The 24,475-nt window shown below is 38.9% G+C and overlaps 1 pseudogene; it reads left to right on the top strand.

Moving 5' to 3' along the window:
* The first annotated feature begins 4,449 nt into the window (after positions 1-4,449).
* Positions 4,450-24,475, top strand: part of LOC109258051 (vomeronasal type-2 receptor 1-like) — a 34,770-nt pseudogene continuing 14,744 nt past the window's right edge.

Below are 24,475 nucleotides of genomic sequence, written 5' to 3'. Positions count from 1 at the left end.
ATAGTGTTCATTTCTTGACTGTTCAGAAGGACAACTCTGGATGAGATATAAGAAAGTGAAGTAGGATTCATTCATCATGAATATCCATTCATCTGAAGGTACGGCATGGATATTATCTAGGATTCTAAATGATTATAATGCTAAGGGAAAGGCAGAGAGGAATATAAAAGCCAGATATTATCTGACAAACTGTATGTGACCAAGTGCCTGTAATCCAGCTGTGAGTTCACTGATTGTTATGATGCTTGGGCTTTTCAGAGGCACGCAGAAGTGTCATCTGCAGTTGGTTTGGGATTTGAGCTTTTCCTGTAAATCTCATAACAGCCTTTAAATACTCTTTTAGCCTTTTTAATAAGATGGTTCTCATAAACTTTAGAGGCTCAGGTGTTTTCCTTTGCTTGAAGCCAGAGACAAGTCTGGACAGAATGTGTTATTATTCCTGGAAGGGAGCCTGACCTTCACCAGTGCCCTTGGAGAACAGCTAGAATCAAACAAGTCCAGGGGTGGGTGGTAAAAACATACAGACTTAGATTTAGGAGTCTCTGGGTGTGGACACATGGCCATTTGCACACACATTCATCTGGTGTCTTTTGCTTTGATGGAGAGTTCTTGAAATCAGAGTCCTATGGAAGTGGTACTTAGGTTCAAAGTATTCTTGAAGGAACAATCTCATCTTGACAGTTAACAAAACAACTTGCTACTTCTTGCTCTGGCAGCATATTGTTAAGCTCTCATTGAATATGAGCCTTGGAAAGACTCACCCAGAACTAGAACATCACTGACTCCTTACAACTCATGGACTCTGAAAAATGCCATTGAGTCTAAAGCCCCCCTGTTTCAGGATGAGGCTGGTAGTCCAAAGAGATGAAGGGAGGGCTGGGTAGTGAAGAAGCTGGATCTAGGACCCACCCTTTTGGACTTGGTCTCTGTCCTCTCTACCACAAGGGCTTTGCTATCTGCATGCCATCATGTACTAGCTGTGAGAACTCACGTTTCTCCATGTGTAAAATGAACAAAAGAAAGCCAGTCAAGTAGGATGTTATAAGGAAAAAATGAGGTGTTGAGCATCCATCACTGCATTTTAATAAAAAGCCTCTGTGCCAGAGCACTGATGTTGTTTTCCTAGTCTTTGCCTCATCTTTGATGAATTCTGCATTTGGAGAATGTAGTCATTGTGGCCCTGGTAAAATATACTATCACCCTGGGAATTATAAAAACATTGGAGACCAGATGCTGCTGCACAAATCAGAAGCCTCATCAACATTAAATCTTGTTCCTGACCTAGAGGAAGAATAATGTATGTGGAAACAATCTGCAAAATGTAACATGCTATAAAAATGCTAGTTTTTGTTATTAATGTAAATTAATCTATTTTAGTGATTTTTTTTTTGTTTTTTTTTTTTTAGTGGTCCCTAGCACAGCTTTTGCCCAGAGGATTAAGACAAATCAGCTTTGGTGATAAACATATCTTTGTGCAAGGGGTAGCCCTTGGCAACAAGAGGGGTAATTGCTTAGAAACAGCTGCCTTCTATCTGGTAAGAGAGAGAAAGAGCAAAAAGGAGTGAGGAATACTTCCAAATAGTTCCCAGAAAGGCCATGGACTAAACCTTTACGGCTCAAGAGGGGTATTCTCAGACTATTGGTGAGGAGTGGTCTGTCACCCAGGGGGCCAGTTTGTTTGGACGAAGCCAGACTCTGAAGCCTATCAGGGAAGAGAGTCCTCTGGAAATGTGTCTTTTTCCTTAAGTCTTTTCAGTATCCTTTTGAAAGAGGGTAGAACCCGTGGACCATCCACATTTTAGAAAGCTGAGACTAGTCAGACATTCAGCAGATGTCACTCAAAGGCCAGGGGTATGCTCACTTGTGAGGCTGTGGGGAGACTGAGGCATGGGAAGTAATAATAGGAGAAACTCTCTTTTGGGATTCCTTGGGTAGGGTAGAGATTACACTTAACCAACAAATATGTGCTGAAAATCCTTCAGTGGGTTGAGGTGAAGGAAATGACTTCTGTGTGGAAGTTGGTGGGACCCACGTGACTGATAATGCTAATGATATGAGGGTGGGGTGGGTGGGTGGGTGTGGCAGGGACGGTGTTAGAGTTGAATGTGCATGTGTGGAGGAGTTACAAAAAAGATGTGGGAGGGGCGTTTGGGTGGTTCAGTCGGTTAAGCGTCTGACTTCGTCTCAGGCCATGATCTCACAATTCGTGGGTTTGAGTCCCACGTCGGGCTCCGTGCTGACAGCTCAGATCCTGGAGCCTGCTTCGGATTCTGTGTCTCCCTCTCTCTGCCCCTCCTGTGACTGTGCTTTGTCTCTCTCTCTCGAAAATAAACAAACATAAAAAAATCTTTTAAAAAGATGTGGGTTTTTTTCGGTATTATTTCTTTGTTTATAAAAGAAATATAAGAGTATTGTTGGACATATGGGAAAATATAGAAAAATATAAAGAAGAAAATTAAAATCACCCACAATCTGCCACCAAAAAGTAATTAAAAGTTCTATACGGATGTCGATATGGACTGGAAATGAACACGAAAATATGACAACTATTGGTTGGTTAAAATAATGAGGAAAGGGATTTTTTTGTCCTTTTTCCTTTTTTTGATATCAGTTTGCAGGTTTTTTTTTCCTAGTGTTTTTAATGGGAATATATGGGTGAAAAAGAACTATAATATATTGGTAAATTTTACAAATTTAGAACGTGGGCTCCTGGGTGGCTCAGTCGGTTAAACATTCGACTTCGTCTCAGGCCATGATCTCACAATTCGTGGGTTTGAGTCCCACGTCGGGCTCCGTGCTGACAGCTCAGAGCCTGGAGCCTGCTTCAGATTCTGTGTTTCCCTCTCTCTCTGCACTTTCCCAGCTCGCACTCTGTCTCTCTCTCTCAGAAACAAATAAATATTTAAAAAAATTATAAATTTAGGACGTAACTGTATATTTCTATACAGAACTGTATACTCTATACTGTATAGAACTGCTTTGTTCTCTGTTCTCTTCACTTTTAGCATATTGTGAGCTTTTCCCTTGTGAGTAAATATTTTTTTTAAATATGATTTAAATAGCTCCTTTGTATTTCATTATGCAAATATAGATTATAATTGATCTTAGGAATTCTCTATTGTATATATATAGTTTCATCTTTTATAAATAAAACTTTACTTAATATCCTTATACACAATGTTCGTGTGGATCTCTACTACTTCCCTGAGATAACTGTTTCAACGTAAAATCACATTATCAAAGGGAATACACATTTTTTATGCTCCTGATACATTTTATTGGGTTTTTCTCTGAAAATATTCTATGAATTTACACTCCAAAAGGAGATGTTTGAGAAGCATCAAAGGTGGAGGCTGGGGATCTATGATGAGTTGAGCTGAAGAAAGAAGAAATTGGGAGACATCTCTCAGAGGGGCCTAGCAAGAAAGTAGGAGAGGAGTTTCTCATGAAAGAACCCTGGTATTCTCAGGCATTTGTGTCTGAACCAGTGACAGAGTCAGCAAAGTGCACTGAGGGCCTTACTTCACCTTTAAGAGGGGGTTCAAGAAAATGATGTATGTGAAAAATGACCTCTTCCTTGAACTCTTATGGGCTTTACAAAATTGTTCTAGGGTAGCTTACCAGGAGTCACTGAGGAGGACCCGAGGCCCAGAAGTTAGGTGACTCTCCCACATCACACTAACGCAAGTGGCAGAATGCAGATTCAAAACAATGCCTTCCAAACCCACCATGGTTTTCCACTTGGCTTTTTCTACACCTCTAAGTAAAGAGGTTGGCCTGATGTCAACTTTTTTTTTCTTTTTTAATGTTTATTCATTTTTGAGACAGAGAGAGACAGAGCATGAATGGGGGAAGGTCAGAGAGAGAGGGAGACACAGAATCCGAAACAGGCTCCAGGCTCCGAGCTGTCAGCACAGAGCCCGACGCGGGGCTCGAACTCACAGACCGAGGGATCGTGACCTGAGCCGAAGTTGGAATCCCAACCGACTGAGCCACCCAGGCCCCCTGATGTCACCTTTTTTTAAAATACTTGGTGATGAAGCAGAATGCCCTTCCTCATCTTTGGGGCAAGAGCTGCTCCCACAGGGGTGGCTGAAGTGAGAGTGAATGAGGCTGACACATGACAAAAAGAAAGGGACAATTTTTACAAAATGAAATCACTCTTTCAAACTCAAAACCCACTATTTTGTCATTATATATTATTGCTAAGCATAGAAGAGATTTTTATGAGGCTCATTTCAAAGGGATTACTCAGTGTCTAGTCCAGATTGATAAATTGCAGGTGAGTATAAGGCCCGGTGATTGATTGAGGCCTGACGATTATGTAGCAAGTAGTGGTAAGCCGAGCCCACTGGGACATAGTATGCACACACTCACTGAAACACTCTATTAAAGTGCCTCCTTAAAGCTTCTAACACTGGTCATTTCTCCCAAACTCTCTTTATTAAAATGGACAGCAGAAAGAAATGCTTGGTTCTAGGATTTCTTGCTTTTTTATGGGCTGAATTAGGCATTGAAGGCAAAGAAGAGAAAGGAAGAACACACCTATTGTTTGCTGGGCAAGTTTGATCTGAATGGGTATGTAGATGCCAAAAACCATTCACCTGTCATTAGAGGACTGTTTCCTATTCACTACAGGGCCATCCTATCAAATGAGTCTGTTTTGGAGCCAGTATCAGCAAAATGTGAAGGGTAAGCTGCTTTTCTTGTCTTCTTTTTACATCAAGCACAGTGGTAGGGATGAAGGAATGTGGGGAAGGGGGGTGGAAGTCAGGGTCTGGAGCTGGCACCATGAAACCAGCCGTGACTCTGACACTATTTATTTGATACAGGAGAGGTACTATCTGTTTCTGTGCCTCAGTTTCTCCAGGGTGGACACTCTAGGATTGCTTAGAAACAAGAAAAGCTTGGTCTCTAGTGGGTCCTTTCCCACTTCCGTACCGCAGAAAGGACAACAACAGGTTTTGTGTAATGTAAAACGTTGCTTTTCAGAGGGTGGTCTGTGGACCAGCAGCAGCACCTAAAAGCTTGTTAAAAATGTGGAATCTCAGGCTGCATCCCACATCTGCTGAATCAGAATCAGCATTTTGCTAAGGCTTCCCGGGGATTCATGTACGGTACAGTTTGGGAAGCACTGATGCAGAGTTATGCAGTGTTATAGCTTTAATGTGAATTGTTAATTAGACTAAATTCTCCTCAAGTGAAAATACACAGTGTGGGATGCCGATTTTATATCGGAGCTAAAATTCATAGTAAGATTCCTTCCCCTGGAAGGTTTCTGCCCTACTCTCCTCATGCCGAAATTGCCATGTCAGGAAATGGGACCCATGACGGATAATCTGAATTTACTAATAATGCTTTGTAAGAAAGGCAAACAGGGCTTAGATTTGCATGCATGCATGTGAGCACGCACACACATACACACACTTTAGTTATGAAAAGTGCCAGAAATTGAAACAAAGGAAAACAACTATCCACTATTTTACTACCATAACAAAGCAGTCCTTTCCCTATATTCTTTCTCAGCCCTTTTATACAAATGCAACTATAATTTTTGCATAGTTGTGACCATAGCATGACCACAATTCATTATATAGTAAGCATTTCTATGAGGCTGGATGGTAATTTCAATTATAAATGAATGCTATAAAAATTTTAGCAACTTCTTATACAATTAAATCTTTAATGATCACAACTCTTTTCCTTTGATCTTACTTCATGCTACATATTTGAAATATCATTAGAGGAGTAGATAAACAGTAATGTTGTTGGCAAAGGAAAGGATTGCAATCCATCCCTTCTTATCTCTTTCCTGGACCTTCTAATTCTTTTCCAGTCTTACAGCTAAGCAAAGGAAAGAGGGATGAGAAGGGCTTTTGCTGGCAGCTACATTGTTGTAGAGTCAGTTAATTATTTATCACGGAAGTTTACACGTTCAATCCCTAAAATATAAAATGAAAACTAGAGTTTGTACACTAACTCTTGTTAGTAAATGGAATTTTGTAAATGGAATCACTTAATTTGTTCCTCACCTTTCATCAGAATTTTTGAAGGTTATCTTCCTAGCAAGGCTAACTGGAAAAAAAGCCAATATAGAAGTTTTTAGTAAAAATCTACCCCTTTCATTAAAAAAATAATTTGGCATGTCCAATGTGGTTGAAACAGTGGTGAGAAGTATGTCCCATTTACAAAGTAATTCACTATGTCAGGGATATTTTGATTTTCCTATGTAGTGCACGTGTTCTTATTTTTTTAAGTGTTTATTTTTTGGGGGGGCGTGGGGCCGAGAGGGAGGACAGAGGATCCAAAGTGGGCTCTGCGATGACAGCAGAAAGCCCAATGCGGGGCACAAACTGTGAGATCATGATCTGAGCTGAAGTCGGATGCTTAACTGACTGAGCCACCCAGGCACTCCCCCTTCCTGTTCTTATGTAAGTTTCAGAGTAGTCTAATAGTTGCTTTATATGTTCTGTCCAGCAGTTTTAATTGTAATCAGTGGAAGAGATAAGGTGTGTATTTATTCCCTCTTTAACTCAAACCTGAGGAGTCTCTGAAAGGATTTCTTCAGTCATTTTCTGGCTCTCAGTGTTGCTGCTGAGAAGTCTGTGACACTTTGATTCACGACATTGTGTGTGAAGCTTCTTTCATGTGATGCAGGGCCTCTAAAAAGACAGTTTCTCATCCTGAATGTGACTCAGCAATGCAAGGCATCGTTATGAGTGTTCAGCTGGTCTCCCCGTCTCATTTGACTGAAACCCATATTGCTCATCTTTATGCTATACAAAGCTAAAACTTTCCTTAGCACCTTAGTCCATCTTGAAAATACCTATATATTTTGGATATCAAAATTCCATATTTTTAAAATTGACATATGTTCTTCAAGATTATAATTCATTTTCACCCACACCACCAGCAGTTTCTTCCAATCTCCGTCCAACACCAGTGTTCTCCAAGACTCTTAACACTCCTTCTTGTGATGCGACTTTCCCTTTCAGTGGGACAGTCGCATTGAGACTGGCCTGGCCTGGGACGTGCTCAGGGGCCAAGCCAGGCCTAATCTGGTAGTACTTTGATTTTAGCATCATCAACCCACCTATACCTGATCTAGAAATTCAAGTTGGGGTTTGGAGAAGTCTCATGCTCTAATGTTACCAAGATACTAGTTTTGCTTGGCCATCAGCTTAGGCATACAGAAGAGGAAGACTTTTCTGTTACTTTGAAAACGTCGTTCAGGGAAGACAATGGCAGTGAAATGGGAGGTGAAAGTGTATTTTAATTCTTGTTTTGGTTGATCTAAATGAGGTTAGGATTTGGAGAAATTTTCTGGGGGGGAAAGGTATATGTTGCACAACAGTACTTGAATATCATAATGGAAATCAGAGAATGAAAGAAAAATCATCCCAAATCTCACCCTTCCAGTAATTATTCTGTGCTCATTTAAAATATTTCCCTGTTGAGGAGCATCTGGGTGGCTCAGTTGGTTAAGCGTCTGATTTCAGCTCAGGTCATGATCTCACTGTTTGTGAATTTGAGCCCTGTATCAGGCTCTGTGCTGACAGCTCAGAGCCTGGAGCCTGCTTCGGATTCTGTGTCTCCCTCTCCCTGCCCCTCCCTTGCTCACACTCTGTATCTCTCTCTCTCTCAAAAATAAATAAGCATTAAAAAAATTTAAAAATTTCTCTGTTGATACTTAACCAAATGTTCACATAATTTGTATGTACGTTTTAATTATAGTATGGAAGTAACATTGCATATGGCCTGTTTTACTTAATATTATATACATGCTACTGTGTAATCTAATTATAGTTTTTTAATGATGGAAAATATTCCCATCAAGTCACTATACCATAATTTCTTATCAGTGAACATGTAAGTTCTGGTGTTTCAATATTATAGATAATTCAGTAATGAATACTTTGGGGGTATACGTACCTTTTTCCTTCAGGAAGAACAATTTGATCAGAAAACTTCTCAGGGGTAGAATTATTGATTCAAACTAGGTAAACGTTTTCCTAGCTCTTGAAATAAATTGCTCTGTTCCCTTAAAGAAGATATTGCTACAGATACTGGGTGGCTCAGTCAGTTAAGTGTCTGACTCTTGATTTTGGCTCAGGTCACTATCTCGTGGTTCACGGGATTGAGCCCCACATCGGGCTCCGCGATGACAGTATGGAGCCTGCTTGGGATTCTCTCTCTCCCTGTTTTTCTGCCCCTCCCCCATTCTCTTGTTCTCTGTCTCTCAAATTGAATAACTAAATATTAAAGACAGATATTGCTATATTTATTTCAAAAACATGTATGCCAACTTACATTGCTCCCATGTAGATTTGGAAGCCAACTATCTTAGGATGATGAAGACTTTCATGTTCTGGCACCTCTGGTTGTCCAGTTTCCATTTCCCTGTGCCATACCCACTTCCACTTTTATCCTTCGAATGTACTGATCTTTCCATCCCTAGAACGTATTAGGTTCTCTTCTTGAGAACATGCTTTCACACACACCATTCCCTCCATCTGCAGCTTTCATCCCTGTTTTTATGTCATTCTTCAAGCCTCATCTTGGCCATTATGTCCTCCAGGGTGAGGTGTCCATCTTCAGGGTCCCTATGTGTATCTCTGTCACTATTTTTATAATTTGGTGCATGAGTTGGCTATTTTTCTGTGTCTTCACCTGTGCACTGCAGTTCCTATCTCGTTCTGTGTTATACCTATAAGGTCTAGCACCGGTGGAACACCCAGTAACTATTTATTAAACAAATAAAAACAAAGTTAGCCTTAACTAAAAAACCCAACTAAAGAAATACTCATCTGCTAGCAGGGCTATTTGCTATTAGACGTTTAATCAAAAACATTTATTGAGTAGAAGATACAGAGTTAGGTACTATATAGGTGAGAAGATATTAAGACAAAAATTCTTGAGATACTTTTAAATAGGTTAAAGTTTAGCTAAAACTGGGGAGAACAAGAGTTGGGAATAGAATAGATATTTTTCAGTGGAGAAGACCCTGAAAAAAAAATGTGGTGATGGATTATAAGAGAAATATTTTTCCCTTTAGTGGCTGGGGGATGAAGGGGGAAATATCTGAATCATGGTTTTATGTGAGAATGGTGGGAAGGAGACAGTTTTCAATTAAAAAAATTTTCAGCATTAACCATCAAATCATGGCAGAAAAAAATGATTAAATTGGAGTCATAGGATATATGGGGTACATAAACTTTATATTCCTCTTTGATATACTTTTATCACATTTTCATATACTTACATCATTTTTATTATAATTAATAGGAAAGTAAAGAGGAGGGAAAGGAGAGTCATATGGCATCAAGGACTTCCAATGAATGGCGAAAATGTATTGACGGGTTATTTAGTGCCCTGTGTGGTGGAGAGAATTGAGAATATGAAGATAATTTTGTGAAAAGACATAATCAGCAGTTTGGGGAGATTATATGATATGAAAGATATATAGAGCTAGAAAATGTCCCAAAAAGGTACTTCTCAGCCCAAACCAATCAACAGTGAATACAATTCATATGTGAACCCTTGAACTTTGCTCTATCATTCATGCAATATTCACATGCTCACGCAAGTGAGGTGCCTGCTGATGTTCTGGCAAAATGCTCTCGGTACCACCCTCAGCTAAAGGTTGCTCTCCCGGACCCCGAAGTTCCACCCACTGACTAAAGCCTTACAAAAGCTGTTTCTTTTTCAGGTTTAACTTTTGGGGGTTCCGCTGGATGAAAACCATGATCCACACAATCAAGGAGATTAACAAGAGGAAAGGTATTTTGCCCAACATCACTTTGGGCTATCAGATTTTTGATACCTGTCTCACCACCTCCAAATCTGTAGAAGAAGTGTTGGGATTCCTTACAGGGCGGGAAGAAAACAAGCCCAATTTTAGAAACAGTACCGGAGCTTTTCTGGCAGGAAGTGTTGGAGTATGCGGATCGTCCTTATCATCTGCTGTGTCAAGAATTCTAGGGTTGTATTATTTACCACAGGTAATACTCAGGTAGCTCAGAATACTGTGCTGGGTACTAATTTATAAGCAAACACAAGCTGTGTTTGTGGAAACTGCAGTAAATAGTAAGGTACTCAGATGAGGCCGGGGTAAATTGCAGAGACAAACAGGGATGATGGTGAAGTTACTGCCCCTAATTACTCTGTCCAGTCTAGCCTCAGCAGGTATGACTTGGTGACCATGTAGAGGTGATTTCAGACTCTTCTATACCCTTCAGGATACTACTTTAATTTTTGGCTTGAGGCTGTGAGTTATTGATTTCTAAGTTAACATCTCACTAGGCACAACACAGAGGCACAGAGTAGGTGATGGAGAAATACTAATTGGTTGGTTGTTTGCTAGATGGTATAACGAATTCATTTTGTTTCTTGCCTGTATTAAATATTCATGACTCTTTTTGTTCCATACACTAACATAGTGAAATGAGCCTGGGAATTTCATAAGATAGCTAGAGTTTTGGGATGCTAATTTTATGGATTATTTTATTTTTGACTTAAAAAACTTTTTTTACTTTAAGTTTTTATTTTAATTCCAGTTAGTTAATGTAATAGTGTTCCCTTAGTTCCAGGTGTACAACAGAGTAATTTAACAGTTCCACGCCTCACTCTGTCCTGATCACAGAGTGTGATCCTTAATCCCCATCACCTATTTTATATATCCCCCCACCCACCTCCCCTTTGGTAACCATTAGATTATTTTAACTTCAGAGACAGATGATATGTTTCTACTTAAGAATAAGATGACATAAGGGAGAATGGATTATTAAGAAAATATAAATAAAACTCTAATGATTTCTAAGGATGGGTGATTGAAGTATAGTCAGGATTTATTAATGTGAATGATGATTAAGCCTATTTGTGTTACTAAAGTAATGGGAAATTTGAAATAATCATAAAAAATAACATTTACATGGTATTTCTTATAAAGTTACAAATGAAGGAGGAACAGAAAAATACTGAGAAACAGGCCAAGTGGGTGGGGGTGGGTGGGTGACACAGCTAACGCCTTAGCCGTGGGCTTCATGTAGCTCAGTTGAACGGTTACTGTGAACTCTATTTTCTACCAAAACCCAGCTGCAGTCCAGGCACTGGCTAGACACCTCTAGATTGCTTTTCTTGTTTAAATCTTTGCAGTAAATATGCAAAGAAGGTAAAAGTAATCTTCTATATGACACTTTCACATTGGCTCTTTCATTTAATATACTGATCATATTAAAATTTTTATATTATATATTAACATGTATGATATGTATGTTATTCATTATATTATACTGAGTGTATATTAGGTGTACTTAATGTACTTAAGATGTAGATACCATTACCCTGATTTTGTTCATGAGGAAACCGAGGTTCAGAGGGTTTAAGTAAATTGTCCACAGTCTTACACTAATTATGTAGCCAGAATTAAAAATCAGGTGTCTCTGCTTCTTAAATGAGATTCTTTCCTACATATGACTTCCATGGTGCTGCTGCCAATGAGTTTCCAAAGATGAATGTAAACTTTAGCTAAAAGTATAAGAATAGGACAAATGGTATAGAAAAGAGAAAATAGGAATATTTTGTCACTCACAAAGGCATTGACAGTCATGGAGCTATGGAATTATAATATAGGGGGTCCTACTGAAGGTGACATATTAATAACAAGAGATGGGTTGGGCAAGAATGTAGCGTATGTTCCTCATTGCAGAGTCAGTGAGGCTGGGGATAAGGTACAGCAGAAATGCATGTAAGATTATCAGGAATTCATGGTACTGATGGAAATATACACGAGGATCACTGCCAAAATGAAAAAAAAAGTACTGTTTAATTTATCTGGACAAGTACCTATAAAATGAGGCCTTCTAGAACTTTGTGCAGGTGCTGTAGAGCTTCCTACAACCTTCCTCCAGTAAGTCTCAGAACCTAAATGCTCACAAGTCCTGGCAGAGAGAAACAAGGTAAGAGAAGAGAAAGAGGGAAAGGAGTGGTGGTAGAAAGACACACACACACACACACACACACACACACACACACACACACATGAGGGGCAGAGGGAAGGAGGGAGAACAAGAGAGAACTGAGCCTTCCAAATAGACTGTGAGTCCACTCACTCCATCATCTGTGTGGATGAGAAAGCAGAGCTGAGGAAGGACCTTGACCCTCACACCCAGTGTCATGAGAACATAGATGAAATGTCAGGTGACCTGTTTTTCAGTGTTGTGACCCCAGCTCTGAAAAGTGGTGCGTTGAATGTCATTATCTTGATAATTGGCTTTTCTGACTCCCCTGGGGTGGAGTGAGGAAAGGGTGCACAGGGAGGCCAGTGTTCCCTTGCATGGTCCCCACCCATGAGATAGGGAGCGGAGTACAAGGTTTTATCGTGGAAGGATGTGAGAATGAAGGGAGAACTGATCAGTCCCTTCTTTCTCCAATAAAAATATTCAGAGGTTGTGTAATTTGAATTTTTTCTATTGCTTTCTAATAACTGCACGCACATTTTCAATTGTAGGTGAGTTACACCTCTACCTGCTTGATTCTTATGACAAACACCAGTTTCCGTCTTACCTTCACACGGTAGGCAGTGATAAGATCCAGTCAGAAGCCATGGTATGACTTATCCACCACTTTGATTGGATCTGGATAGGCACAATAGCAACTGATGATGATTATGGAAAATATGGAGTGAAAAATTTTAAGGAAAGAATGGAGAATGCCAACCTGTATTGCAACATTGAGTGCCAACAGTACAACCTGTATTGCATTCTCTGAAATTATTCCCAAAGCCTCTTCCAATGAGAAAATGCAGAAAACTGTTGATGCGGTTGAGTTCCACTGCCAGAGTTGTGCTTTAAGCATCTGATACTGACCTCAGTCCTTTTGTGTTGGAAATGGTTCACCATAACATAACTGACAGAACATGGATAGCCAGTGAAGCCTGGATTACCTCTGCCCTCATCGCAAAGCCTGAATATTTCCCATATTTTGGTGGAAGTATTGGATTTGCAATTCCAAGAGCTGATATACCAGGACTCAAAGAATTTCTTTATGATGTACATCCTGGCAAGGATCCAAATGATGTCCTGACTGTTGAATTCTGGCAAATGGCTTTTAACTGTACTTAGCTGGATAGCAGTGTTCCTTACAACATTGACCATAGAGTGAATTTGACTGGTAAGGAGGACAGATTACATGCCATGTCTGATGAATTCTGTATTGGAGAGGAGAAGTTGGAAGATCTTAAAAATACCTATCTGGATGTGTCTCAGCTAAGAATCACAAACAATGTCAAACAAGCTGTATATTCTCTGACTTATGCCTTGGATGGTCTAAGTAGATGTGAAGAAGGACATGGGCCATATATGCCAGGAAACACCTGTGCATATATACCTGGCTTTGAGCCTGGTAAGTTATTGGTTTGTTTCTTTTACTTCATGACAGAGTTTGACATTAAAAGAATTCATACAAATAAAACCTTTGACTTGCTTTTGTATTTAATAGATACAATTGTATCACATGTCTACCTAAGAGAAGAGCTTGCTTGTGTGACCTAAATGAGCATTTTTAAGTTCCTATTTGGTGGGATTTTTGAAGCCTTTAAATTTTTTCTATTTTTTAATTAAAATTTTTTTTCCTTTCAAATTTTTATTTAAATTCTAGTTAGTTAACATGCAGTGCAATATTGGTTTCAGGAGTAGAATTCAGTGATTTATCACTTACATACAACACCTAGTTTGTTAACAGAATTCTTATTAGGTTTGTTTTGAATGGTAGAAAATCCTCCCTAAACAGTACCTTATGCAAAATAGGTTTTGTTTTTCTTTTTCTTCATGTAAGTGAAGTTTAGAGATTAACATTCTGGGACTGAAAGACTGACTTAGGGATCCAGATTCCTTCTACCTTGTTTCACTGTTCTCAATATGTGGGTTCACTTCATAATCTCAAATGTCTACTTGGACTTCAACCATCATGTCCATACTGTAACCAGCAGGAAGGAGAAAGGGCAATGATGTGTACATCCCTCCCTTTAAGGATATTTCCTGGAAATTAGGTACAATTCTCCTTACATGCCATTAGCCAGAATTTAGTTAACATGGTCATAGCTAGCTGGGAGGGAAACTTTAGCCTTTATGCAGTGTGGGAGGGGCCATGCAAAGGCATGAACACTAGAAGAAGACTAATGGGGGTCATCCTGAGGATATGATTCTCCTCTTTCCTGTCTCAACTCTGATGTCCAAGAAATTCGTGTTGGGACACAGTAGCCCGAATGATCTCAGCAGGATGCACGCCTAATCAGAGTGCTCCTTTGCTTACAGCCTTCAGCCCCTCCCCTCTTACCTGTAAAGGACAAAGCATGACATCTGTGGTCTGGCGCTATCAGTATCTTTGATTTTATCGTTCTTTCCATGACTCTCAGCACTTTATTCTCTAGCAACACCAAATTGCCTGTCACTGCCAACAGAGTCCACAGTAGTCTGAACCACCACATCTTTATTTTTATTTTCAAATTGATCCCACAATGCATTTTGATCTGTGTCTACTTAGTCTCCTCCAGTATGTGGTAGTTCTCCATTCCTCCTTGTTTTTCATGACTTTGATATTTTTTATAAGTACTGGCCAGTTATTTTTAAAATGTCTTAAATTTAGGGGCACCTGGGTGGCTCAGTCGGTTAAGCTTCCCACTCTTGGTTTGGCTCAGGTCATGAACCTTATGGTTTGTAGGATCGAGCCCCACGTGAGGCTCTGCACTGAGAGTGCCTGCTTAGGGATTCTCTCTCCCTCTCTGTCTGCCCCTCCCCTGCTCATACTCTCTTCTCTCTCAAAATAAATAAATAAACTAAAAAAAAAGAATGTTTTACAATTTTGGTTTTTCTATTTTTTTTCTCATGGATACATTGAGGGTATGCATTTTGGCAAAAATATCATATGTTTTTGATATGATTTATCCTTTTAAAAATTTCTTTTTTAAAGTTTATTTATTTTGAGAGAGAGAGGGAGGGAGGGAGTGTGAGTAGGGAGGGGTGGAGAGAGGGAGGGAGAATCCTAAGCAGGCTCCATGCTGTCAGTGCAGAACTGGATGCAGGGCTCGATCTCTCCAACCATGAGATCTTGACCAGACCAGAAACCAGGAGTCAGACGTTTGACTGACTGAACCACCCACGCACCTTGATGTATCCTTTTTATGTCTCATATCAGGAGGTACATGATGTCATTATGTCTTATTATTATTGTTGACATTAATTTTCATCAGTAATAGTGATGTCACCTTTTCTACTGTAAAGTGTGTTTCCCTTTGTAATTATCTTGTGGGGACAGTATTCTGAGGATCTGAAAATAATGTTTCTCATCATGCCTTTGCCCACAAATTTTAACATCCATTGATGATGGGTTTTGCTTGAAACAACCATTATTGTCTTGTTTAAAAAATGGTCATTTTCTGTTTCCTTCATTTCTTCTACACTTATTAACCAGAATTCTACTCTTCCCCCTCTGATTTAATTATATCAATATGGATGCAAGAATATTTATTTCCATCCTATGAGTGGAATAATCCACAACTATCATTATTTATTCTGCTGCTCAAAATTTCCCAGATTTGGCTGTTGGGAGCCACTTTGAGCTAGCTCTTTTTTCTTTGACACATCTTTATCATCTCTAAGTACTTCCTTGTTTTCTGGAACCCCAAGATGTTCTGGGCTCATCTTGTACTTTCTCTGCGTCAAGTCAGTAGTCAAGTCAGCCATTTCTGTAAAGACTCCTATTTCCATTTATTGGAGAATGGAATTTGTAAAGCAAGATCTGAGTGCAAGGTGTATTCCTTGGTACTGGGGAAATTGTGGTAAATTCAGAATAAGAAATTAAGTTATATTTTAAAGGCTTAGGGCAGTTCCTTTATTTTAAAAGAAATCCTTTGGGTACTTGTTTTGTAATAGAAAGGATACTATATGGTAAATAACAACCCTCTAATTCATTATTTGAATATTTCAATATTACAATTTAAATTTGCTCAGAGAACAACAAACATGTATTAGAATTGCAGAGAAGAGACTTTAGTGAAGATCAAAGGTCAACATAGTGTCAGGGTGAATGTTGGTGGGATAGTCCATGACAGGATTCATGCTCCTTGACACATACCCCATATGATGTCAGTAAGTTAAACCTGAAAAGCAGGACCTTACCCGAGAGATGGTTAAGAGGCTTATTGAGAATGCTTCATAAATGTATTGAAGTAAAAATTTTAAATTTATTTAAAACTAAAATGACAATGTACTCCATACTCATTCTTCTCAGCTTATCCCGTTAGCAGACTTGATCAGAATATGTATATTTGGTAAAACCCTTTTACTCTTGTGGTTTATTTGGACATATCTCTAAATTCTTTTGTATAGCTGGGTGATAGGGAACTGTATCCTACCATCCAATGGTGACAAACAGATGGAATTATGGCAACATTGTTCTAGAGAATGGTCAGGGACTGGTATTCTTTGAACATTTCCTTTCTTAACTCTTCTGAACACTGGAAAGGGAAAAAAAATGCCTCTTCCCAATGGACTTGCCAGGGAAAGTCACCATGTTGTGAACTCTGATGTAGATTTTATGTTGTTTGAGAACAGCATGTGGTAAAAGGAAGGAGAGATAAAAGGGCAGGGGACCTGGAGTGGCCCTACTCCAGAGTGGATGGTGATTATTATAATACTTAACTTGGTATATTGACTTACTAAAGGCTGAAAGTTTTATTAATTTCTATGACAGAGATAGGGCAGGAATAATTTCCTTCTTTTAACAGACCAGGAAGCTAGTGCTTACAAGATATATGACTTGCCCAAGGTCATGACATTTGAAATAACCAAAATATGATGTCAGCTCATCAGACATCATAATTCAGGCTGTTTCCACCAAGTTGTTTGGCCTCTTTGGTTTGTGGAGGGACCTTTGTCCACATGTTATTCTCTTGGCTTAGAATCTCCTTGCACCAATGTTTGTCAGGTGAATTCTTACTAATTTTTTAAAACTCAGCTCAGATAGCCACTTCCTGGGGAAACCTCCTAAATTTTCCTAAGACAGTTAGCCACCCCCTTTCCCATGCCTTTTCAACACTTTCCACAACAGCAACATAAAGGCACATTGAATGTTACTATTTGTACCTGTTTATTTGTTTAACCTCTCTACTGGATTGTGAGGTTTTCAAGGTAGGGAGTGGATCTGGTTGATCTTCATGTCTCTACCACCCGACATGTAGGAAAGGGAATGGTTGGGGAGGTAGACTGGTATCCATAAGTGGAAGAAATCTGGGAGGGAAGGAAGATTCCCTAGATAGGGAGATATTATTAGGCACCCTTACTCCTAATCTGTATGAGTCTGTATGAGCCACACAGGTAATTTAAAATTTTCTAGTAACTAAATTAAAAAATAAAAAGAAACAGATAGAATTAAATTTAGTAAGTTTTATTTGATCTGGAATAGTATTTTAACATGAAGTCATAATCATGATAATATAATAGTAATATTATAAATATAAAGTAATAAATAATATTTATTTATTATTATAAATATTATACATATAAAGAAATAAATAAAAGTAATATAAAATTATTAATGATGGTTTACATATTTTTAAACTAAGTCTTTGCAAACCAGTGTGTATTGTATACTTAAAGCTCATCTCAATTTGGCCAGCCACTTTCAACTTTTCAATTGTCTCATGTGGCCAGAAGTTGTTGTATTGGACAGCAGACGTATCAGGGAAAAGGAAAAAGTCCAATCACATGAATTAGATATGAGTTCTGAGATTCTTTTCTTTATAAACCCTGTTCTCTAGGCAACCAAATATTTACGAATTGCTTTTTTTCCTCCTCTTTTTCTAGTTAATGTACTATTTGAAGGGACTTAAGTTTACCACCCATAATGGAGAGAGAATAGAAATTGATGAAAATGGAGATGTGACTATGACATTCTAAACTGGCGATTAGGTGATAATGGAGAGGTTGCTTTTGTGAAGGTTGGAGAATATATATTCACAAACTCTAAGTTTGATCTCGTGATGAAAAAGAACAATGCAACCATATTTTGGAACAATGAATCATCAAAGGTTAGTTACTCTGACATCTTATTTTGTTTATATACACAGAGAATTATATGCCTATATTGTTTCAGGCACTGTGGAATATCAGACATCTAGAGTTAGCTATTCCAAGTCAATTTTTTCAAATATAGTACATATCTTTTCTATGTACAGATTCCAGTCTTTTGTTTTTGGAACATTCTCTTGGACTGTAGTTTTAAATATTAGTTCTATCATTTGGTTTTTCTTCTTCAAGCACTCCAGTCAAAGAGTTTGACTTCCTTGGTCTGTCTTCTGTTTTATCTATTTTCTCTCATTTTTGCTTTTTTTCTTTATTTCCTCCTTATTCTTTTGGTTATTTTCCTGCCTTTTCGATGTCCCTTATTAAATTTACACTCAGGTATATTTGTTTTTGAGTACCTTGTAACTTTTATCTTAATTTCTGAACTGATATTGTTTTGTCTTTAGTTTCTTTCCTGAACCAAAAAATGAAATTGTTTTCATTCTTTCCAGTTTTATATTTATTTAGGTTTTTAATTTTTAAATATCTGAATCAACATATTTTTGCACATCTCCAAGTGCTTTTTTGAGAGTATTTAATTGTAGTGCTAGAATATGTATTTAAAATACTATGTTACACAGGACACCTGGATGGCTCAGTTGGTTAAGCATCTGACTCTTGATCTTGGCTCGACTCAAGTCTTGATCTCAGGGTCATGAGTTCAAGCCCCATGTTGGGCTCCACACTGGGCATGAAGACTTCTTTAAAAAATTAAGAAATAAAATAAAATGCTGTTACATTATTTTTCTGGTTAATGGTTATGTGTTTATGTGTGTTGATGGGAATTTTAATCTGCTGGAATATTTTTTTTCTATTGGAATGTTTTGATTTTCATTGCCTGTTTTCTTCTTATAGTAAACTTACATCAAGGCACTCTTCCATTTTTGTTCATAGACAAGGATAAGGGTTTTTGGTGTTTTATAAATTTCAATTTCAGGACTGCCTTCTTCTGTTAGTAAAGAATAGTACATTTGAGATAATGACTTTTTGTGGTAAGAGAAAGCTTGATGTGTCTCTTGGTTTTATGATTCACTCTTGTTTCTGTAGGACTCTTAATTTTCCCTTCTTCTTTCCTTTTCTATCATATCTCAAAAGGGCACTTCTCCGTCTTCATACACCTTCTAGTCCCATACAAGTGGTGCTGTCCTGAGACTGGCACCTTGAGTCCCACTTTCAAGACCTTTCTCTAGCCGGTGCTGTCTCTACATGGTTTTGGACCTGTTTCAATGCAGACTGGGACATTTTCTTTCTAGGAGTGTCTCGTCTGCTCTCCATCAACCTTAGATTCTCTGTTCCCCCTTACTCTTTCCTGCATAGTTTCTTAAGTGTCATTTCCCACATACCCAGAGATGAGGGAGGAACTCTAGAGATGGCATTGCTGGAATTTAGTGACATTTCTCTACACACAAGTACTTTGAAGTTCATAGTATTCTCAGGTCCTTTATGATGCTACAATAGTTGTCATGTATGGTTTTATTTTATTTTGTTTTGTTTTGTTTTTAAAGTTTGTGTGGTGTTTTGGATAGGATGTGTGGAAAGTCACAGTTTAGCAGCTACCATTATCCTCAGGCCACCCAGAAGTCCTTCTTTCTCTTTCGGGTGGTAGTTCTAGAGGGACTTAATCTCTTCCTCCTTTTTTTCTCATTTATTCTCAGGGCCAAAGTGTGGGAGGGAGGATTTACAAATTCATAATATGATTTGGGGTAGGGAACGCTAGCTACTCGTATAGTATGCATATGTGTGCACATGTATGTCAACAAGCTTTGATGTATCATTCAATAAACCTTTTACTGAGAAGATTATAGGAGAGAAAGATGAGTTTCCAAAATACTGCCTTCAAAATTGTTTTGAGAGGCAATAGAAATAAGGTTTGAGGATTAAATGCGTTATGTTTAGAAGTAATGTTTACTACACAATAAAAACTGTTATTTTCCTTTTATTTCCTATTGTCATTATTTATTGATTGTGAATTATTGTTATTTGTGTCATTATTTTATTTATTATTATAATTTTTATTTCTCTTCCTCCTATAGCAACAGGAGGGCTTTGATATGCAGGACTGAGAAGTGGTTGGTGAGCTAGAGACTGGGCCCCCCTGGGTACATGAGGTAAAGACAGTACCTGGAGAAGTAACAGAGGAAGTTAGGGGAAACCTCATCACTTACCAGAAGTTATGAAGAAACCCCATTACTTACCAGATAGCTGAACTTTTTATCCTTCATGAAATATTAGTTCTAGGAGAGTAGGACTCTATGGCCTTCGATATTCTAGTTCAGTGTTTACTACATGGTGACCTGCTGTGTCACAGTAAAATGGTCAGGTGGAGGAAAAGCACTGGCAATTTAATCTTCCAAGGGGATCTCAGGATGAAGGACCTAGCAGGAGTGAGAGAGTGGAATGTGGGAGTCCATGCAGCCAGTGGTTTTTCTTTAATGGTGCAGACTTCTTTCAGGGGTGTGGGGTCTGTTTTCATCTTGTTTCTTGTTCATGTATCTTCCCTCTTCTTGTGTGGCCCTTTAGACCTGAGATCTGAGATACCCAAACGGTCTTCCAAATCCTGCTGGGGAAAGATCTAAGAATAAAGTGACAAGGAAATTAAGATTTTTGGGATCCTGTCCTATGCCAGACACCTAGAAGATCTTGTGTTTTTTTTTTTAATCTCTTTTCATCTCTTTTGTTTTCTTTTTTTGCTCTCTGCTTTTCATGGATGGCAGTAAACATTTATAAACTCATACAGACTCGCAAAAGCACACACACTTACACACAAGTTCCTCCCTTTCTTGGCCCATCCTTAGGCAGCACTCAAACATTATGACAGGATATAAAAATAAAACCTTATCAGTATGTACCACTGGAGGGGCCACAGCTCTCTTCTGCATTGTATTTCTTTGACCTAGAGCTGTTCTGTCCAAATAAGTAGCCCCTGTTCACATGTAGCTTATAAAGTGTAAATTAATTAAAACTAAATAAAATTAAAAATTCAGTTCCTTAGTCACATTGGCCACATTTCAAGTGTTCAACAGCCACCTGTGACTAGGAGTACCGTACTAGACGTGTAACACTTCTACGTCCCTAGGCCTAGAGTATAAACTATCTCCTGTAGTCTAGAGCTCTCTCCCTCAATGAGGCCTGAGACTTTTCACTTTGTAGTCCTACTACTAGGCATATAGCAGGTACTTAATATAATTATTGTGCATGAAAAAAGAGATGTTACTGCTTGTATAGGTTCATAGAACACTCATTCTGCTGAAATTTGATGAAAGAACAATAAAATGTAGTAGTTGGTTTTTATTTTAATGTTTCATTAGAACATAATAATTTTATTTTTCTTCTTTATTAAATTGGGGTTATATTTGAATAATGAAATTGGTACAAATGAATTCGATACACATTTACTTAACATCTACTATGAGTTCACCTCTTGTTAAGCACTGCAAAAAACCACTGCCCTGAATTCCAGTCCAAGATGGCATCATAGGAGGACCCTGAACTCACCTCCTCCACGGACACACCAAATGTACACCTGTTTATAGAGCAGTTCCTCCTGAAGAAGAACTGAGGGCTGGTTGAACAGCTTCTGCACGACAAAAGATAGCGACCACACTGAGAATGACAGGGGAGATGGAGACTTGGTAACAAAAGGAACCCCCACCCCCAATACTGGGAACTGCAGTGAGGAGGGATAGTACCCTGAGATGACCTTGAGCAGGTTTGTCTGCCCAAGGGCACAGGAAAAAAAAAGCTGAGATTTGAAAGAGCAACTAGAATACGAGGGGACTGGCCCTAGAACTTCGCCTAAAGGTGGGGAGATGCTGGAACTCTCTCTGGGTCAGAGGGGCTAGTGAGTGCCGGGGTTTATGTTCCCCCTCCACCTTGACAGTGTGAACAGGAACAGGATCTGTGTACCCTACTGGCCTGCTGCTCCAGTGTTTCCTGGGTTCCTAGCTCACACCAGCTCCACCCATCCCACCAAGGAGGTCACAGGGCAGTGCACACCAGGACATCCCTAGTCAGTGCTCACTATGGCTCCAGCTATCAGACCAAGATGACACAGGAACACAGCACCCTGGAACACTCCAGGCCCAAGTCACTTCAGCTCCAGATGGCTTGCTAGGGCACCCCTGATACAGAGCTGTTTGAGACCTCCTGGCTATGCCTGCTTTAGCTCCAGCTATCCTGCCAAAGTGCCCCTTGTGCAGAGTGGCTTGGGAATGCCTGGCCCGTGCCTGCCTCAATTGTAGCCACCCAACCAGGGCACCCTGGGACCTCCCAGCCCGCACTCCACCTTGGTTCCTGCTGCCCCATCAGGGCAACCCCTGTGCTCAGCACCCTGGGACACCCTGGATTATACTCACTTCAGCTTCAGCTGTCCTGCCAAGGCACCCTCTCTGTGGAGAGTCCCGGGACTACTCCAGCCCCAGAACCCACTTCAGCTCTGGCCATGTTACCAGGGTAGCTCCACTGCAGAATACTCTGGCCACACCAGACACCGCTCTAGCCAGCCAGCCAAAGTCACAAGGCACAGTCCACACAGGGGCCAACCATGCATAAGACTATTCCTTCAAGTGTAAGAGAAGTAGCTGTTTTGCCTAATTTATAGAAACAAACACATAAAGTCAAGAAAAATGGGGAGACAAGAATATGCCCCAAATGAAAGATCAAGAGAAAACCTCAGAAGAAGAACTAAATGAAATTAAGCAATATGCCTGATGAAGAGTTTAAAGTAATGGCCATAAAGGTGTTCATGGGACCGAGAGAAAAGTAGAAGAACTCAGTGAGAGCTTCAACAAAGAGATAGAAAATGTAAAAAAAAAGAACCAGAGTTGAAGAATATAATAACTGAAATGAAAAATACACTAAAGGGAATCAAGAGTAGATTGGAAGATGCCGAAGAATGAATCAGACATCTAGAAAATAAGGTAAGGGAAAGCACCCCAGCAAAATAGCGAAAAGAAAAAAAGTATTAAAATTAAAAAAAAAAATGTTTATGTATTTTAGACAGACAGAGATAGAGTGTGAGTGGGGGAGAGAGAGAGAGAGAGAGAGAGAGAGAGAGAGACCCAGAATCTGAAGCACACTCCAGGCTCCAAGCTGTCAGCACAGAGTCTGACGCTGGGCTTGAACCCATGAACCGTGAAATCATGACCTGAGCTGAAGTTGGACGCTTAACCAACTGAGCAACCCTGTCACCCCAGAAAAAAAAGTATTTAAAAAAAGGAAGATAGGTGAGGAGAACTCTTGTAAAAATCTTCAACAAAATATTAGCAAACCATAGTCAACAATGCATTAAAAGGATCATTCACCACAATCAAGTGGGATTTATTCTGGGGATGCAAGGATAGTCAATATTCACAAATCAGTCAACATGAAACACCATATAAACAAAATGAAGGATAAAAATCATGATCATCTCAATAGATGCAGAAACAGCATTTGTCAAAGTACAACATTCATCATGATAAAAACTCTCAACAAATTGATTTAGAGGGAGCATACCTTAATATAATAAAGACCGTATATGAAAAAACCTCAGCTAACATACTCAATGGTGAAAAACTGAGAGCTTTTCCTCTAAGATCAGGAGCAAGACAAGGACGTCCATGCTTACTACTTTTATTCAACATAGTGAAAATTCTAGCCACAACAATCAGAAAAGAAAAAGAAATAAAAGCATCCAAATCGGTAAGAAAGAAGTTCAACTGTCATGATTTGCAGATTATATGATACTAATCACAGAAAACTCTGAAGACTCCACCAAAAAAAACTATTAGAAGTAATCAATGAATTTGCTGAAATTACAGGATACAAAATTAATACACAGAAATTGGTTGTGTTTTTATACACTAGTAACAAAGTAGCAGAAAGAGGAATGTAGAAAATAGTCCCATTTATAATTGAACCAAAAAGAATTAAATACCCAGGAATAAACGTGATCAAGGACATGAAAGACCTATACTCTGAAAACTATAAGACGCTCATAAAAAAATTGAAGACAGCTTAACAAATGGAAAGATATTCCATGTTCATGGATTGGGAAGAAATAATATTATTAAAATGTCCATAATAGCCAAAGCAATCTACAGATACAATGCAATCCCTATTAAATACCAGCCACATTTTTCTTAGAACTAAAACAAATAATACTAAAATTTGTATGGAACCACAAAATATCCTGAATAGTCAAAGCAATTGTGAGAAAGAAGAACAAAGTTGGAGGTATCACAATTCCAGATTTCAAGATATACTACAAAGCTATAGGAATCAAAAGAATGTGGTATTAGCACAAAAATAGATACACAGAATCAATAGAACAGAATATAAAGCCCAGAAATAAACCCATGATTATATGGTCAATC

This window comes from Panthera pardus, unplaced genomic scaffold, assembly GCF_024362965.1.
Source record: "Panthera pardus isolate Hobbes unplaced genomic scaffold, ASM2436296v1 HiC_scaffold_16, whole genome shotgun sequence".
Classification (NCBI taxonomy): Eukaryota; Metazoa; Chordata; class Mammalia; order Carnivora; family Felidae; genus Panthera; species Panthera pardus.
This window is presented reverse-complemented; position numbering and strand designations above follow the sequence as displayed.